At 41.7% G+C, this 20,664-nt stretch overlaps 1 protein-coding gene across 3 annotated transcripts in view; it reads left to right on the top strand.

Annotated features, from left to right (window-relative positions):
- Nucleotides 1-295: 295 nt before the first annotated feature.
- slc4a3 (solute carrier family 4 member 3) overlaps nt 296-20,664 on the top strand; it is a 124,486-nt gene continuing 104,117 nt past the window's right edge. For 2 of the 3 annotated variants that reach the window (XR_001323203.3, XM_014164421.3), the window contains exon 1: nt 296-614. The gene's annotated coding sequence lies outside the window, so the exon portion shown is untranslated. The remainder of the gene's footprint in view (nt 615-20,664) is intronic. The other variant, XM_045704527.2, reaches the window with a different exon arrangement.

Raw genomic sequence — 20,664 nt, 5'->3', positions numbered from 1 at the left:
TTCTGTGGTGGATGCTCATCTGGATTAGCCTGGTGACACACTAAATTCGTTCACTATATACATCATTGAAGTCATTTGTGGTGATGGGCATTGTACAAAACAAAGTCGTCAGCGATTGGATCGTCTCTAACCAATCAGAGTATCAAAGCCAACGATGAATTTTAAAACTGGGCTTTACCCATGTCTGTTCTGGCTCAACCCATCAGTTTTTGGACCAGTCAGACGACCCCAAATATTTTTGCATTAGGTGAAGGGTCAGGGAAGTACTCAGATCCAGACGCATTGGTTGTCGCTTAAATTAGGGTTAAAGGTTAATAATAATTATGAATTTGTGGCGGTGGTAACTAGTGAAGATCAGACTCAGAGACTCATTGCAAAGAAATAACTAAAACCCGTGGGCGTGGCGTAGCGTTTAGCTGGAGCAAGGAGTCTGTGTAGCCAGGCAACATCTGGATGCTTGAGTGAGGTTGCTTCACTGCATCACGTGGTTGAAGCATCACGCAGCTGGCTGTATCGCAGCGCGTTTCCTCTATGAAGCATCATCGCGACTGCTGCGCAATTTGACTGCAAGCCTTTGCTACCGATTCCACCTAGACAGCTCTCCAAACGCACAGGTAAGAGTTCAATCCAGATAGGAAAAAGGTTCTGACCAATAATATCATACAATGTTGCAATGTTATTCGGAAAGCACAATAAAGAGCTCTAGCCGTTCTAGCCTCTGGAGTCTCCTCTTTCAAGCTGCCATTAACCACATTATCCAGTCAACAAAGTAGCCTATTTGTGTTTAATATAAAGCAGAGACAAAGGACTTGATAACATGCAGCGTTCAAATGCACATCAAAGGGTCCATGCAGGTTATCCATACAGGACGCGTGGTAGCGCTGTGTATCGCAAGATGCTCACGGTATCGATGTAGCTGAAATATAGGTTGCTGCGGAGGCGGCGTATCGCTGAATTTGATGGCTTTATTTGTGTCAATAGTTTTCAATTGTGCTTAGCCTACTTAGGCCACTGAGTCAATATGTAGCCAGTATGATATTCGGTCGCATAGAACAAAGGACTGAATTGTTGGATGAAAGCGCATCCTATCAGCTTTATTATTGGGCGAATTCACAAATGACTTGAAAGTAGGTTAAGGTAGTAGTGTTTTACTTGCAGTGATGGTGTAAACGTGTACGGTGATATTTCAGTCAATACAAAATGCATGAATTATTCCCCCAATGCCCAAACTATTCATTCAATGCACCCTTCACTCTTCTATTTTGTCTCCTGGCAAACCATGAAATTGATGTTAGGATTGTCAACCTGGACTCAGGGGTAGACGTAACACAGTGAATGTTAATCTATCTCTATCCATTTAGTGTGATATGTTACATTTTGTATTCTAAAAAATGCATGGATGTCCATCATCCATTTCGCATATGTTACAAATTACAATTCATATGATATGGTAACGAAATGCTCTTTGTACAATACGTTACGAATTTGAAATACGTATGACATGATGTTACAAATTCCAATTTGTTGTGGCTAACAATTGCTAGTGACTAGGTGGCTAACGTTAGCTAGGTGGCTAGGGGTTAAGGTTAGAGTTAGGGTTAAGAGTTAGGTTAAAAGGTTTAAAGTCATGGTTAGAGGAAGTATTAACTAACGTGCTAAGTTGTTGTAAAGTAGCTAAACAGCTAGCACATTTGGTTCCTTGGAAGTTGTGGGAATGTACGCTACCATTCAAAAGTTTGGGGTCACTTAGAAATGTCCTTGTTTTCCATGAAAATATACATGAAATGAGTTGGAAAATGAATTGGAAATATAGGCAAGACGTTGACAAGGTTATAAATAATGATTTTTTTATTGAAATAATTGTGTCCTTCAAACTTGCTTTCGTCAAAGAATCCTCCATTTGCAGCAATTACAGCCTTGAAAACCTTTGGCATCCTAGTTGTCCATTTGTTGAGGGTAATCTGAAGAGATTTCACCCCATGCTTCCTGAAGCACCTCCCACAAGTTGGATTGGCTTCATGGGCACTTCATACGTACCAGACGGTCAAGCTGCTCCCACAACAGCTCAATAGGGTTGAGATCTGGTGACTGTGCTGGCCACTGACTGCTTCTTCCCTAAATAGTTATTGTATAGTTTGGAGCTGTGCTTTGGGTCATTGTCCTGTTGTTGGAGGAAATTGGCACCAATTAAGCACCGTCCAAATGGTATGGCATGGCGTTGCAAAATGCAGTGATAATCTTCCTTCATGATCCCTTTTACCCTTTACAAATCTCCCACATTACCACCACCAAAGCACCCCCAGACCATCACATTGCCTCCATCGTGCTGAACAGATGGAGTCAAGCACTCCTCCAGCATCTTTATTTTTTCTGCGTCTCACTAATGTTCTTCTATGTTATCCGAACACCTCAAACTTAGATTTCTGTCCATAACACTTTTTTCCAATCTTCCTCTGTCCAATGTCTGTGTTCTTTTGCCCATCTTAATCTTTTCTTTTTATTGGCCAGTCTGAGATATGGCTTTTTCTTTGCAACTCTGCCTAGAAGGCCAGTATCCTGGAGTCGCCTCTTCACTGTTGAAGTTGAGACTGGTGATTTGTAAGGTACTATTTAATGAAGCTGCCAGTTGAGGACTTGTGTGGCCGCCTGTTTCTCAAACTAGACACTCTAATGTACTTGTCCTCTTGCTCAGTTATGCACCTGGGCCTCCCACTCCTCTTTCTATTCTGGTTAGAGCCAGTTTGCGCTGTTCTGAAAAGGTACACAGTGTTGTACGAGATCTTCAGTTTCTTGGCAATTTCTCACATGGAATAGCCTTAATTTCTCAGAACAAGAATAGACTGACAAGTTTCAGAAGAAAGTTCTTTGTTTCTGGCCATTTTGAGCCTGTAATTGAACCCACAAATGCTTATGCTCCAGATACTCAACTAGTCTAAAGAAGGCCAGTTTTATTTCTTCTTTAATCAAAACAACTGTTTTCAGCTCTGCTAACATAATTTCAAAAGGGTTTTCTAATGATCAATTAGCCTTTTAAAATGATAGTCTTGGATTAGCTAACACAACATGCCATTGGAAGACAGGAGTGATGGTTGCTGGTAATGGGCCTCTGTAGATATTCCATTACAAATCAGCCATTTCCAGCTACAATAGTCGTTTACAACATTAACAATGACTACACTGTATTTCTGATCAATTTGATGTTATTTTAATGGACCAAAAAATAGCTTTTCTTTAAAAAACAAGGACATTTCTAAGTGACCCCAAACTTTTGAATGGTAGTGTACGTTGTTGGTTTCCCATTGGTTCTGGGAAGGAAGCCATACGTTTTCTGACCGGTAAAACTGAACACTTTTTTTTACTTTCTGAGAACAGAAGTGAAAGCTTTGTTAATGTTCTAAAAACATGACTTTAAATAGAACCATGAGGAAACCTGTAGAAAACATTATGCTGAAGTACTGAAATTCACACCTAAGAAACACATTCTCAGAATGTTATGTGCTAGCTGGGTATCCTGCACCATTCCTAGAACTTGTGGGAAGGTTGTACAGTGCATTTGGAAAGTATTCAGACCGCTTGAATTTTTTTCCACATTGTTACATTACAGCATTATTCTAAAATTGATTAAATCGTTTTTTTCCCCCTCATCAATCTATGCACAATACCCCATAATGACAAAGGGAAAACAGGTTTTTAGAAAAGATAGCAAATGTATAAAAAAACGGATACCTTATTTACATAAGTATTCAGACCCTTTGCTATGAGAATCAAAATTGAGCTCAGGTGCATCCAGTTTCCATTGATCATCCTTGATATTTCTACAACTTGATTGGAGTCCACTTATGGTAAATTCAATTGATTGGACATGATTTGGAAAGGCACACACCTGTCTATATAAGGTCCCACAATTGACAGTGCATGTCAGAGCAAAAACCAAGCCATGAGGTCGAAGGAATTGTCCATAGAGCACCGAGACAGCATTGTGTTGAGGCAGAGATCTGGGGAAGGGTACCAAAACATTTCTGCAGCATTGAAGGTCCCCAAAAACACAGTGGCCTCCATCATTTTTAAATGGAAAAAGTTTGGAACCATCAAGACTCTTCTTAGAGCTGGCCACCCAGCCAAACTGAGCAATCAGGGGAGAGGGGCCTTGGTCAGGGAGGTGACCGAGAACCTGATGGTCATTCTGACAGAGCTCCAGAGTTCCTCTGTGGAGATGTGAGAACCTTCCAGAAGGACAACCATCTCTGCAACACTCCACCAATCAGGCCTTTATGGTAGAGTGGCCAGACAGAAGCCACTCCTCAGTAAAAGGCACATGATAGCACACATGTAGTTTGCCAAAAGGCACCTAAAGGACTCTCAGACCATGAGAAAAAGTTTCTGATCTGAAGAAATCAAGATTGAACTCTTGAGCCTGAATGCTAAGCGTCACGTCTGGAGGAAACCTGGCACCATCCCTACAGTGTAGCATGGTGGTTGCAACGTCATGCTGTCAGGATGTTTTTCAGTAGCAGGGACTTGGCGACTAGTCAGGTTCGAGGGAAAGATGAACAAAGCAAAGTACAGAGAGATCCATGATGAAAAACTGCTCCAGAGCGCTCAGGACTTCAGACTGGGACGAAGATTCACCTTCCAACAGGACAACGACCCTAAGCACACAGCCAAGACAACGTAGGAGTGGCTTCGGGACAAGTCTCTAAATGTCCTTGAGTGGACCAGCCAGAGCCTGGACTTGAACCTGGTCGAACATCTCTGGAGAGACCTGAAAATAGCTGTGCAGCGAAGCTCTCAATCCAACCTGACAGTGACTGAGAGGATCTGCAGAGAAGAATGGGAAAACTCCCCAAATATAGGTGTGCCAAGCTTGTAGCATCATACCCAAGAAAACACAAGGCTGTTATTGCTGCCACAGGTGCTTCAACAAAGTACTGAGTAAAGGGTCTGTATGCTTACGTAAATGTCACAGTTCAGTTTTTTTTATTTTTTTAGCAAATGTGCAAAAAATATATAAAAACCTGTTTTTGCTTTGTCATTATGGGGTATTGTGTGTAGATTGATGAGGAGCATTTTTTATTTAAATCATTTTAGAATTAGGCTGAAACATTTTATTTTTGTTGAGAAAATAAAGGGACCTGTATACGAATGCACTGTATGCAAAATAACCATTGGACAACCACGCTCTCACCAAGCTCTAAGAAACATATGACTCTCAGAACATTATGTGATAGCTGGGTAAAAACTAGTAAGTAGTTGCTAATTAGCTGAAATGCTAAAGTGGTCCATGATGAGATTCAATTATTTTTTTGCATTGTACCCCTACCCATCCCCCCGACAACCACTCATTTCGTTTTTGTCTTAAGTAACCTTCTGTTTTATGTAACCATACCAAACATAACATATGAGTGTGACAGATCAACGTTTACTATATTACATCTAGTCTTTGAGACCAGGCTATGATAGCAGAGGCTAAATTGACATACCAAGTGCATGACTTAATCCTAGAAGCCTATTGATTTTGCAGAATGGGAGATGGGCAGTGTCCTGTTGTTGAAAACCACATGGCACCTGTATTATGAGGTCTCAATTTCAATTCAGTATGCTTATCATTAAAAATTCATGCAGATTAAACAGTATCGCAATTATAGAATTATATTTAGGAAATAAGGTCTTATATTGCTTAAATACACCTAATGTCAGTGATGTAGTGGTAAAAAAGTGGGTATCAACTCCAGTGACCGATCGAGATAAGCCGAATAACCACTGATATAAACCAAAACATTTTACATTTTTAGAACGGCATTGTTTGGTTTCCTTTTTACGCAGGTCTATAGGAAAGGCCTAATGTATATTTCTGTAGTTAAAGAGATTCTCCTGGACTTTTATATACTTTTTAGCCAGTAGTTCTGAATGTAACACTCAAGCCAAAAGTGGTCCTTGAAAATGGCGTACTACGTCACATATGTGAAGATATGTGCACCTCGTCATTGCTCTCTCTCACTTGCTCTGTTGTGTGTGCTTGATGTGCCTCTTTCTACCTGTCACTCATATGGTGAGGGTCTGAAGCTCATTGGTTGAACTCAAATTGTTAGGGGAATGGCCCGCATGGGGGAAATGTAAGGAAAATGGTGCAGCACAGCTTCCAGAAAAACAGTCACTTTCAAACTAAGGATTTCATGGCTAATTTAGTCAAGACAGTAATTCTGCTTATAGATTATGCATGTATGAACTACACATTGACACATCCAGCCCAAAGTGGGAAGTTTAAGAAATGCTTTGTAGTTGGCAAAGTTCTGAAGCATGTCTTTTAAAATGACAGAATGCACATCAGCTCATCCGTCACAAAATAGTTCATTTGGACTGGACATTAGAAACGCCTAGAAAAATAGGATGTGGATATGTTTATTAGAGGTCGACCGATTAATCGGAATGGGCGATTAATTAGGGCCAATTTCAAGTTTTCATAACAATCGGTAATCGGTATTTTTGGCCACCGATTTGCCGCTATTTTTTGTTGTTGTATTATTATTATTATTTTTTACACCTGTGTTTAACTAGGCAAGTCAGATTAAGAACACATTCTTATTTTCAATGACGGCCTAGGAACGGGGGTTAACTGCCAAGTTCAGGGGGGATTCGGGGATTCGTTTTTGCAACCTTCTGGTTACTAGTCCAATGCTCTAACCACCTGCCTTACATTGCACTCCACGAGGAGCCTGCATGGCAGGCTGACTACCTATTACGCGAGGGCAGCAAGAAGCCAAGGTAAGTTGCTAGCTAGCATTAAACTTATCTTATAAAAAACTATCAATCTTAACATAATCACTAGTTAACTACACATGGTTGAATATGTTACTAGTTTATCTAACGTGTCCTGCGTTGCATATAATCGTTGCGGTGCCTGTTAATTTCTCATTGAATCACAGACTACTTCGACAAACGGGTGTTGATTTAACAAGCGCATTTGCGAAAAAAGCACTGTCGTTGCACCAATGTACCTAACCATAAACATCAATGCCTTTCTTTAAAATCAATACACAAGTATATATTTTTAAACCTGCATATTTAATTCATATTGCCTGCTAATATGAAATTGTGTCACATCTCTAGCGTTCATTGCACGCAGAGTCAGGGTATATGCAACAGTTTGGGCCGCCTGGCTCGTTGCGAACTAATTTGCCAGAATTTTACGTAATTATGACATAACATTGAAAGTTGTGCAATGTAACAGGAATATTTAGACTTAGGGATGCCACCCGTTAGATAAAATACAGAACGGTTCCGTATTTCACTGAAAGAAAAAACGAGATGATAGTTTCCGGATTCGACCATATTAATGACCTAAGGCTCGTATTTCTGTGTGTTTATTATATTATAATTAAGTCTATGATTTGATAGAGCAGTCTGACTGAGCGGTGGTAGGCACCAGCACGCTCGTAAGCATTCATTCAAACAGCACTTTCGTGCGTTTTTCCAACAGCTCTTCGTTGTGCTTCAAGCATTGCACTGTTTATGACTTCAAGCCTATCAACTATAATTTAATATAATTTGTGGAACGTTCCAACAGGAATCTATTCCAAAAACTTTGTAAATAACAAGGTTGCCAAAAAACAACGCATACAAAGTTGTATAGCAGCAGAATAAGATACCGGGTAGGGAGTGGTCTATTTCATTGCGTTTTTCACTCATCACGTTTATTCCGAAAAATGTCTGTCCTCACTCTGGTTGCCTATGGACAAACATTAAGAATAAGCTACGTGGTGAGATTATGCCTATTCTGCAGCTAGTTAGCTAGGTTTGTATGTGTTGCTACTTTGTATGCGTTGTTGGTTGGCAACCTTTTACTTTACGTTTTTTGGAACAGATTCCTGTTGGAAAGTTCCACAAATTATACCCACCCCGTCAAGTCTATCAACTCCCAAGATTAGGCTGGTGTAACTGATGTGAAATGGCTAGCTAGTTAGCGGGGTGCGCGCTAATAGCGTTTCAAACGTCACTCGCTCTGAGACTTGGAGTAGTTGTTCCCCTTGCTCTGCATGGGTAACGCTGCTTCGAGGGTGGCTGTTGTCGATGTGTTCCTGGTTCGAGCCCAGGTAGGAGCGAGGAGAGGGACGGAAGCTATACTGTTACACTGGCAATACTAAAGTGCCTATAAGAACATCCAATAGTCAAAGGTATATGAAATACAAATCGTATAGAGAGAAATAGTCCTATAATTCCTATAATAACTACAACCTAAAACTTCTTACCTGGGAATATTGAAGACTCATGTTAAAAGGAACCACCAGCTTTCATATGTTCCCATGTTCTGAGCAAGGAACTTAAACGTTAGCTTTCTTACCTGGCACATATTGCACTTTTACTTTCTTCTCCAACACTTTGTTTTGCATTATTTAAACCAAATTGAACATGTTTCATTATTTATTTGAGGCTAAATTGATTTTATTGATGTATTATATTAAGTTAAAATAAGTGTTCATTCAGTATTGTTGTCATTGTCATTATTACAAAAAAAAAAAAACTAAAATCGGCCGATTAATCGGCATCGGCCTTTTTTGGCCATCGGCACCGGCGGTGAAAAATCATAATCGGTCGACCTCTAATGTTTATATTGAAATGTGTTATCTTTTAAATAACATTTGTTTTCTTAGTAACTCATGTGAGCTGCACTTTAATTCAGTTTTCTGTACTGTAAACTGCTAAAAGTACAAAGTGGAGAAGGGCCCTTAGTTAATTCTAAAGTGTTGTATTATATAGCCATTTGAAGAGAAACAAGTTATAAATGGGTTTGAGGGGACCCCACATGGGGCTGGATAACAAGTTTGGGATCTACTGTACTTTTAACCTTTCTGTCTGCGTGCTTCCTCTTTCTGTTTGTCTCCTGCATTGTATCCTGCCTCACCATTATCTGTCAAACTACTTTGTGTAAAGCAAAGTTATTTTGTTATGAGAACTTATAGTAGCCTATATTTTGTCGTGTTTCGGAGGATGCTTGGCTCTCGACCTTCGCCTCTCCCGAGTCCATATGGGAGTTGCGGCGATGTGTCAAGACTGTAACTAACAATTGGATATCACGAAGAAAAAAAAAAATGAATATTAGCGTTCTGAGCATTTATCAACGCTGGGAACGCAATAATGAGTGGGTAAACTATAATTAACTAAATGAAATGGTAAGTAAACTTTATTTCACAAATATAAATGTCTGCGTAAACAGCATTTACGTTTACCCTCCACTACATCCCTGTCTACTATACAGTAAAAGATACATGTTGTGCTGGAAACCTTTAATGATTTCTTCACAGCATGTTGTTACAAGAGACAATAAGCACACATATTTTATGTATCAGAGTCTTACCTTCCAACCAGCTAAGCCTATATTGTGAGGAAAGCAGATTTTGAGCAATTGGTTTTAATTCCTGGCCCTATGGCATTTTGCCCAGCCTGGGTCACCCTTCATAATCTCTGAAGTGGAGTCAATGATTTCAAATCGGTTACTAGACTTCTCAGGTAAATTAACCATATGTTTCATAGAGCTTGGTGAGAGCGTGGTTGTCCTATTGTAATTTTGCATACGACCTTCCTATAACTTTCTGGGAATGATGCTGGAAAGTTGCTTGGCTTTGGACCATTCAAGCAACTTGACCCAAAAAATATATTTTCTTGGTATTTTGTTACCTTAACAGAATGTTTCCTAAAAGTTCAAAAATGGTTACATTTAACTTACATTTTGGTGATGTTCTAGAAACGTTTCCAACTGGTTTGACATTGGGAATGTTCTCAAATAGTTCAGAGAACGTTAAGAAACAATGTTCTTCTGTGGGAATTTCAGTACTTCAGCATGTTTTATGCAGGTTTCCTCATAGTTCTATGTAAAGTTGTGTTCTCCGAACTTTCAGAAAACATTCCATGAAAAACAGAACGAAACATTACTAACATTCAAAGAATGTTCAAGAATGGTATTCAAGAATGGTATTTAATTAACAACATATACATTCCGTTTTCAGTGTCAACAAAAGTCTTTCTAACCGCTATCTTGTTAAGTATGTTCAGGTGTGTTTGCCGCACCCACTAATTGGCCACACCTGTTCCTAACGAGTGCTTGTTTCCTTTGAAATGGGGTCTGTTTGAATAGACTAAAATGAACAGCTAAAAAAACATGGCATGCTAGCTCCATCCTGGTGGCGCAGTGGACTAATTCCATGGATAAACAACTGAAGATTGTAAGTTCAAATTGCACTGATGCCATCCAAAAAAGTTAAATGTGTTTGCATGATTAATGCAAATTAATTTCCATGTGTCCTATCTGTGCTTGGAGTTTAAAACAACTAACCTAAGCTGACAGTCTTATTGAAAACAATTCTCAGAACGTTAATAAAACCTCCCAGGGAAACTTTCTATGAACCATAGTAAAATGTTCTCAGAACCTCCCTGCAACCAAAAGATGTACGTTACCAAAACAGGCAACATTTTCACTTCTGTTCTCAGAATGTATAAATAACTTTCTGTTTTACCGGTCAGGAAATGTATGGCTTCGTTCCCAGGACCAATGGGAAACCAAAAACGTAGTTTTCACACAACTTCCAATGAACCAAATGTTCTAGCTGGGTGAGGCCTAGGGCTGAAAAATGAATTACGTTTTTATCGAAATAGCAATAGTTGTGCTATTTTGGAACGGCACTTTTTCACTTTTAAAACTTTTGATTTATTGCTCGAGTTGGAGTTCTCCCGTCTTTTTGCCGCTTCCCAATCCCACACACACCAAGCCCCACCCACTGTCACTAAGTCAGGCAGTTCCTCATGCTCGAGATTCGTTCTGCATGCATTGACAAAACAGTCAACTAATTTGACTGGGGGCTTGCCTGTTTTGCATATTATTTATCCATTAATACATGTCACATATCAGTTTGCAAACAATGTAAAAAATGTATATCATTGAGTTAATAAAGCCACATATACATGGTCTCTATTTTGTTTTCTTGAGTAAGGCAGCTCTAAAATGCAGGTGTTTCAGCCTAGCTCAGTGCTTTCTGTGGTGGTGTGGCAAGCCAGCAGAAAATACGGTGCGTTGCGCCATGATTGGCTCAGTGTTCTGTCACTCATGGGGATACTACGTCACCACCAAGTCTAAGGGTAGAGCTCGAAAATTGAAGCCCTATGGGTGCTGCCATAGAGTTACATTATAAGTGCCTATCCAAGAAGGCTCAAGGTCATTGGCAACAGATAAAATTACATCAAATCACTTTATATCTACAGTAGCTTTGATTGAACTGACTTTCAGAATCTTAGCTAGCAGTCATCATCATGAATCAAGTCGACAATCTACTGGCAAATCCTTTTTAATCCTTGTCGTATGAAGATAAATTATAGATAAAACGTATCGGTACTTATCGGCCATTGGACATAAACATTACACAAGTTGGAAATCGCAAATTTAGCAATGACTGGTTTGGAAGGAATCAGTGGCTAACTGCAAGCATTGCAAAGCAATCATTAGCTTGCTATTCAGTGGAGTGGAGGTCTGGTCCCAAGTCTAAGATTAAGGGTCTCTTTTCCTAGTTTAAAATGATAAATATTCAACATTGGTGAATGTCAATGAAGCATGATTTGTGCCTAAAACAACTATTAACTCGGAACTGCAAAATCGGACTTTAGTGAGTTCAAGACAACTGGGAACTTGGGAAAAATGAGCTATGACTGGGAAAATACATTTTGAACTTTCATCCAACTCGGAATTGTAAATCCGGAACTTGGGCCTCTTTCTAGAGCTATGACCTGAAGATCACTGACGTCATCATGATTCAACTTTTTTTTTTTTTTTTTCGAGCTCCCAGTTGTCTTGAAAGCACCATAAATCCAGAGAATGGCAGACTTTGATGACTAAATTTGCCCACGAAGGACTGCTGCGCCACCTTCCTGTTCCAGTGAGCACAGCACAACAAGGTGAGTCCAAAAATGTCTTGTATGCTGCTGCATAAATTATTTAATATGCCAGGGAGATATGTATACTGTAGCTAAGAAAGTAATACTAAGTGTATGTTGTTTAGTAAGCTGTTAGTTGCCCATGTGCCTCACCCTAATAATTTGGTCTATACTCACCTCTTAATTTCGCCTAATGTTCTGACTTGGTGGTGCACATGTAGCCTATAACCCGTTTCTGAGAAATGTAATCATTAAATATTGTAAGAGCTTTCATTGTCTGCTTATATGCCCCCTTTATTTATCCTACGGTTCTGATTTGGTGTACAGGGAGAATGGCCCATGTTCTGAATTCTGTTGCTGTACATTTCAAAAGTGCTGAACAAATACTTATATTGACCACGTACATCCTAGCTTGCTCATTAATGTCTTAATCGAAATTACGGATTGCCTCTTATCCACTTGTCGTTCCCTTATGCCATAGTTTGTACATCTCAATTGTTTGTGCAAAAGCTTGTTCTTAATCCAAAAGGATAAGGCAAAGAATATAAAAATTGTTGGTCCCATGTTTCATGACCTGAAGTAAAAGATCCTAGAAATGTTCCATATGCACAAAAAGCTTATTTCTCTCAAATTTTGTGCACAAATTTGTTTACATCCCTGTTAGTGAGCATTTATCCTTTGCCAAGATAATCCATCCACCTGACAGGTGTGGTGTATCAAGAAGCTGATTAAACAGCACGATCATTACACAGGTGCACCTTGTGCTGGAGACAATAAAATGACACTCTAAAATGTGCAGTTTTGTCACAAAAGACAATGCAACAGATGTCTCAAGTTGAGGGAGCGTGCAATTGGCATGCTGACTGCAGGAACGTCCACCAGAGCTGTTGCCAGAGAACTGAATGATATTTCTGTACCATAAGCCGCCTCGAACATCGTTTTAGAGAATTTGGCAGTACATCCAACCAGCCTCACAACCGCAGACTATGTGAAATTGTTGCATTTAAATTTTTGTTCATATTTAAATCTTCCCCATGGGAAACACTGACAAACACTTTGGTTTCTACTCTGTCACAACCATCTCCTCCCTAACTTTTGAATTCATTGTCATGCTAAACAAAACTGCATTCCAAGTGCCCACTGTATACCAGGTGTGTGTAATGATGGGGAGCAGGTGTGTGTTATGATGGTTGTCAGGACTGGTGGTTAGTAGACCGGAAAACTTGAGCGCTGGAGTAGGTGTGATAGTACCCTCGACGACGCCGGCCAAAAAAACTGCCCCGACGGCGAGGAGCGGGCCTGTCAGGACGGTGGAGATGGAAATCCCGGACGATGTTGGGGTCCAGGATGTCGACCGCTGGGACCCAACAGCGCTCCTCTGGACCATACCCCTCCCAGTCCACCAGGTACTGAAGACGACCCCCACGATTGCAGGAGTCCAGTAGGGACCTGACGGCATAGGCACCATCGATATCCAGGGAAGGCGGAGGGGTGTCGCGGGAGACGGCATCAGCCAGGGTACCAGGAATCCCCGGCCTGAGGAGGGAAACATGAAAAGAAGGTGAGATCCAGAAGTTGGTGGGGAATTGTCAACGGTATGATACCTGGTTGACTCCCCAGAGGACTTTAAAGGGCCCCACTAACCGGTGGCTCAGCTTCCGGCAGGGCAGGCGGAGCGGGACGATCCTGGTGGAGAGCCATACGCGATCACCAGGATGACGGTCTTCCTGCTCCTTCTGGCGGTGGACAGCGTGCTGGAGCCTCACTTGGGCAGTGTTCCAAACACCTAGTTGCACCATCTGATTGTGGTGTTGGCGGAGGTGGTATACCTGTTCACCAACTGTCTGAGGACTTTTTCTTCTGCTGCTTACATAATTAATGCGGCAGTATTCTGTGAAGTATACACAGTGAGTCAGGAAGCAGGTGCAGAAAGTGAGTTTAGTAATAAGACGAACAAAACAGGAATACCGTACTGAACATGAAGAGAAGATAATCAAGGTGTGTGTAATGATGCGGAGTAGGACTAGGCGTGACCGATAATTACATTTCTATGATTCTAACAGTTTACCCAGGTGTTTTGACCTATAATCACAAGTAAAATTGCATCCAAAATATTTGCTAAAAACAAAAAATGCAAATACATTTTTTGCCATATCGTGCAGCCCTAATGTGAATCATCCTAGTGTGTCTGCAGCAGCCCAGTAGTCTCTAAATATAGATCCATACATCAACAAATAGGACGGCTTACAGCTTGCCTAGAGTGGGCAGATATTGCCTCAACTGAGTATTCAACTACCCTACCGCTGAAGTGCTCACAAGTGACAGGATAGCATTCTCAGCTAAAAGTCGGTCTGCCGTTTTTGTTAGGCAAACTTTGTATAAACCTTGACACTTACAGTGGCCATTGTCACAAAGTAATGACAACTTTAAGACTTTTCAACCAGAACCTGTATTCATAAAACGTTTCAGTGTGGTAATACTGATCTAGGATCAGTTTTGTATTTCAGATCATAATTAATAATATTCTGCAGACTATGATAGCCCCAGGCAAATGTGGTGCAGATTCATGCATGTTTCATGCTTACCGACTGTCTGACACGCTTACGTAGCACACAAATCCCATCCAAACTACCTTGAAATGTTTCCTCCCTAACACACTCGGCCTATTAATTGGATAAATCTGCCATATGCACTGCCTACAATCAATCGAAGTCTAACATGGAATCAATTTGTGCCTATTAAAGCTTGTTAGTAGATCTATTGATTGTCCTAGGGCCAAGGATTTGACACAGATTGTAGACTGAGGGAGGGGTGCCTGTTCTAACATGCTGAAATGAGCAGGGCTCTACATGGCAGAAATTAGCTCAGTCTGTCTCTCAATTCCAATCCTTCATGTTGGTGGCATGGGGGAGGGTTTGCTTTGGGGAGGGTTGTGTGGATTTTTCTGGGCACGGGAGGTTAGTGCATTTTTTCCCTGGTTCACATTCGCTCTTTTGTAGGTTTTACTGTATAATTTCTTCCATCCTAGCCAAATTTCCTCATCTGCTTGCATGCGCATCCTTTATATCAAGGGGTTTTGGTACTTTCCAAATAGCAATATCTGATAGGCAGCGGAGAGGCCAGGTGCATCATTGTGCATGAAAGAACAGTGAAGACACGCAGCTCAAAAAACTCCCCTATTAACAATAGTGGTAGGTGGATCGTTTGTCCAGGTCTGCATAGGCTAACTAGCAATCATACCACACATAAAATCATTCAAAGCTGTAAAAATGTTCAATATCAAATCAAAATGTATTTGTCACATACGCCGAATACCTTACTGTAAAATGCTTACTTACAAGCCCTTAGCCAACAATGCAGTTTTAAGAAAATAGAGTTAAGAAAATATTGACGAAATAAATGAAATTAAAAAAATAACAATAACAATAAAATAACAATAAACGAGGCTATTTATTTTCTATTTTTTTATTTCACCTTTATTTAAACAGGTAGGCTAGTTGAGAACAAGTTCTCATTTGCAACTGCGACCTGGCCAAGCTAAAGCGTAGCAATTCGACACATACAACAACACAGAGTTACACATGGAATAAACAAAACATACAGTCAATAATACAGTAGAACAAAGGAAAACAACAAAAGTCTATATACATTGAGTGCAAATGAGGTAAGTAAAGGCAATAAATAGGCCATGGTGGCAAAGTAATTACAATATAGCAATTAAACACTGGAATGGTAGATGTGCAGAAGATGAATGTGCAAGTAGAGATACTGGGGTACAAAGGAGCAAGAGAAATAAATAAATACAGTATGGGGATGAGGTAGGTAGATAGATGGGCTGTTTACAGATGGGCTATGTACAGGTGCAGTGATCTGTGAGCTGCTCTGACAGCTGGTGCTTAAAGCTAGTGAGGGAGATATGAGTCTCCAGCTTCAGAGATTTTTGCAGTTCGTTCCAGTCATTGGCAGCAGAGAACTGGGAGGAAAGGTGGCCAAAGGAGGAATTGGCTTTGGGGGTGACCAGTGAGATATACCTGCTGGAGCGCATGCTACGAGTGGGTGCTGCTATGGTGACCAGTGAGCTGAGATAAGGCGGGGCTTTACCTAGCAGAGACTTGTAGATAACCTGTAGTCAGTGGTTTTGGTGACGAGTATGAAGCGAGGGCCAACCAACGAGAGTGTACAGGTCGCAATGGTGGGTAGTGTATGGGGCTTTGGTGACAAAACGGATGGCACTGTGATAGACTGCATCCAGTTTGTTGAATGGTGTTGGAGGCTATTTTATAGATGACATCACCGAAGTCGAGGATCGGTAGGATGGTCAGTTTTACAAGGGTGTGTTTGGCAGCATGAGTGAAGGATGCTTTGTTGCGATATTGGAAGCCGATTCTAGATTTAATTTTGGATTGGAGATGCTTAATGTGAGTCTGGAAGGAGAGTTTACAGTCTAACCAGACACCCAGGTATTTGTAGTTGTCCACGTATTCTAAGTCAGTGCCGTCCAGAGTAGTGATGCTAGACGGGCGAGCAGGTATGGGCAGTGATCGATTGAATAGCATGCATTTAGTTTTACCTGCGTTTAAGAGCAGTTGGAGGCCACGGAAGGAGAGTTGTATGGCATTGAAGCTCGTCTGAAGGTTAGTTAACACAGTGTCCAAAGAGGGGCCAGAAGTATACACAATGGTGTTGTCTGCGTAGAGGTGGATCAGAGAATCACCAGCAGCAAGAGCAACATCATTGATGTATACAGAGAAGAGAGTCGGCCCGAGAATTGAACCCTGTGGCACACCCATAGAGACTGCCAGAGGTCTGGACAACAGGCCCTCCGATTTGACACACTGAACTCAATCTGAGAAGTAGTTGGTAAACCAGGCGAGGCAATCATTTGAGAAACCAAGGCTGTCGAGTCTGCCAATAAGAATGTGGTGATTGACAGAGTCAAAAGCCTTGGCCAGGTCGACGAATACGGCTGCACAGTAATGTCTCTTATCGATGGCGGTTATGATGTCGTTTAGGACCTTGAGCGTGGCTGAGGTGCACCCATGACCAGCTCTGAAACCAGATTGCATAGCGGAGAAGGTACGGTGGGATTCGTAATCTGTTTGTTAACTTGGCTTTCGAAGACCTTAGAAAGACAGGGTAGGTCTGTAGCAGTTTGGGTCTAGAGTGTCACCCCCTTTGAAGAGGGGGATGACCGCAGCAGCTTTCCAATCTTTGGGAATCTCAGACGACACGAAAAAGAGGTTGAACAGGGTAGTAATAGGGGTTGCAACAATTTCGGCCGATAATTTTAGAAAGGGAGGGTCCAGATTGTCTAGACCGGCTGATTTGTATGGGTCCAGATTTTGAAGCTCTTTCAGAACATCAGCTATCTGGATTTGGGTGAAGGAGAAATGGTGGGAGCTTTGGCGGGTTGCTGTGGAGTGTGTCGGGAGTTGACCGGGGTAGGAGTAGCCAGGTGGAAAGCATGGGTAGCTGTAGAGAAATGCTTATTGAAATTCTCAATTATAGTGGATTTATCGGTGGTAACAGTGTTTCCTAGCCTCAGAGCAGTGGGCAGCTGGGAGGAGGTGCTCTTATTCTCCATGGACTTTACAGTGTCCCAGAACTTTTTTGACTCAGTACGGGGCTAAACAAGCTAGCAATTAGCAGACCGGGGTTGGCAAGGTAGCAGTTAGCAGACCGGGTTAGCAAGCAAGCAGTTGGCAGACTGGGGCAGTCAAGCTAGCAGTTAGCAGACCGGGGCTAGCAAGTTAGCCTTTGGGGGACGTCGCAATGGGGGTGTCTGTTTTTGCCTCTTCGTGCGGTGACGTCGATAGACCAGTCGGGGAATTAGTAGGGTTCCAAGCAGCTCTAGATAGCTAGCAGGCCGGTTAGCAGAATGGGCCTTCAGCGGACTTCGCGCCTGAGGGGCCTGTTGGAATCCTCGGGCAGATTATGTCGGTATTCCAGTCGTAGAGGATCGGCGGGGTTCCGTGCCTCGTACCGGCAGTAGAAGGGGTCCGGATATTGTAGCCCAGTAGTGGGCTTCGGTGGTAACACAGGAGCCCTGGCCGAGCTAGCTTCGGGATGGAAACGCTAGCCAGGAGTAGTCACCCGGATTGCAGTTAGCTAGTTGCGAAGATCCAGATGAAAATGTTCAGAGTTTGCAGTAGGAATCCGGGGATATGGGCAAAAAGATATATAAAATAATAATTGGTCCGTTATGCTCTGGTTTGAGTCACGTTGTTCGAACTGGCGAGAGCTTTCCGAGATAAAGGTTAGCTGATGACCGCTAGCAATGGTTTGCTGGCTAGCTTCAGTTGAGGGATTCCAGATCCGAAGTAAATAGAAATACTTTAGAAAAAAAACAGATCCACGCCACATTGGGTGAGGCGGGTTGCAGTAGAGTATTTAGAAGTTGAGGTTTTAGGAAAATATTTTTAAAAGATATGCGAAGAAAAAGAGGAAAAAATATATATACAAGGGACATGACAGGACAAACACGTCTGACTGCCACGCCATCTTGGAGGAACACAGGAGGTATATACAGGAGGTAGCGGTACCGAGTCAACGTGCGGGGCTACAGGTTAGTCGAGGTAATTTGTACATGTAGGTAGGGGTAAAGTGACTATGCAGAGATAATAAACACTGAGTAGCAGCAGTGTAAAAACAAAGGGGATGGGGTGTCAATGCAAATAGTCCAGGTGGCCATTTGATTAATTGTTCAGCAGTCTTATGGCTTGGGGGTAGATGGTGTTAAGGAGCTGTTTGGACCTAGACTTGGTACTTCGGTACTGCTTTCCGTGCAGTAGCAGAGAGAACCGTCTATGACTTGAGTGACTGGAGTCTTTGACCATTTTTTGTGCCTTCCTCTAACACCGCCTTGTATATTGGGCTGTACGCACTACCCTCTGTAACGCCTTACAGTTGGATGCCGAGCAGTTGCCATACCAGGCGGTGATGCAACCCGTCAGGATGCTCACGATGGTGCAGCTGTAGATCTTTTTGAGGATCTGGGGACCCATGCCAAATATTTTCAGTCTCCTGAGGAGGAAAAGGCGTTGTCATGCCCTCTTCACGACACGTGTTTGGAACATGACAGTTTGTTTGTGATTTGGACACCAAGGAAGTTGAAACTCTCGACCCGCTCCACTACAGCCCCGTCTATGTGAATGGGGGCATGTTTGGCCCTCTTTTTTTCTGTAGTCCACCATCATCTCATTTGTCTTGCTCACATTGAGGGAGAGGTTGTTGTCCTGGCACCATACAGCCAGGTCTCAAACCCTCAAACTTCAGGCCTGTAGCCCTGCATTGCAAAGTCGATATCCACGTTTATAAACACAAGGTTGCTATAGTTATTGTTATTTGTGGTCGTAAACATTATTTTCAGTTAATTCGATGAGGGGAGGCTGTGCAATACATTTTACAGTGGTTTGTGGTTTTGTTTGCCAAAGAGTACATTGCTTTCTCAATGGATGGAGGCATTCCTCAGATGTCCGGCATATAAACATGTTGAGACACACTAGTGGTGGAAAAAGTACCCAATTGTCATACCTGAGTAAAAGTAAAGATACCTTAAAAGAAAATGACTCAAGTAAAAGTGAAAGTCACTCAGAAAAATATTACTTGAGTAAAAGTCTAAAAGTATTTGGTTTTAAATAAACTTAAGTATCAAAAGTAAATAGAATTGAAAAAATATACTTAGGTACAGTATCAAAAGTAAAGTATAGACAGTTAATAATAAGCAAATCAGACGGCACAATTTTCTTGTATTTTTTTAATTTACAGGTAGCCTGGGGCACACTACAACACGCAGACATAATTTACAAACAAAGGATTTGTGTTTATTGAGTCCTCCAGATCAGAGGCAGTAGGGATGACCAGTGATGTTATCTTGATAAGTGAGTGAAGTGGACCATTTTCCTGTCCTGCTAAGCAATGAAAATGTAACGAGTACTTTTGGGTGTCAGGGAAAATGTTTGGAGTAAAAAGTACATTATTTTCTTTAGGAATGTATAGTAGTGAAGTAAAAGTAAAAGCAGTCAAAAATATGAATAGTAAAGTAAAGTACAGATAACTAAAAATAAATACTTAAGTACTTTAGTACTGTAGTACTTTACACCACTGAAAGACACACACACACACTTCATTATGCATCCCTCTACATAACTGCCCCCCCCCCCCCCCCCTCCCATGGACACTCAGTCATAAACCCAGCCCCTAGAGTCTAGACCCTGCTGTTAGTCAGACAGATACTGTAATGTGACGGGCTTGTCATTTGATACGGGTCTGTCGAGAGGTTAAGGTGGTTGACTGGAGAGAGGTTCCTTCCTATGTGGAGGTTAGCTGTGGCCAGGGTGGCGACACACTCCACTGGCTGCTAACTAGGAAGACACCCTGGCATACCAGAGAGAAGGGAAGGTAGGATCCTTAGTATTTATTGTGCAGACCTCGAGAAATCTCTATTAAGGGCACAAGGAGGCAGTAAAACTAGTCGTGCTCAAGACTGGCATTCTTAGAGCCGTGTCACATTCAGATAGCTTCAGCACTAAAACGTAAAGGGGGATTCTCCATGGGCGGGCTATTATCTATGGCCAGGCTATTCATCATGATTGGATTTTTTAACTGCTTACTGCAACAGACGGAGCATGCACACACATGCCTTTCAATTACAGTATTAGCGTAACTATATCCTTGTTCGGGCTCAGAGTGCAGTGGCCCACTTTCACAGACACTGGGCATCTCAAGGGCATCTAGAGGTGGAGGCTG

The sequence above is a fragment of the Salmo salar genome, chromosome 21 (genome assembly GCF_965601325.2).
Source record: "Salmo salar chromosome 21, fSalSal1, whole genome shotgun sequence".
Classification (NCBI taxonomy): Eukaryota; Metazoa; Chordata; class Actinopteri; order Salmoniformes; family Salmonidae; genus Salmo; species Salmo salar.
This window is presented reverse-complemented; position numbering and strand designations above follow the sequence as displayed.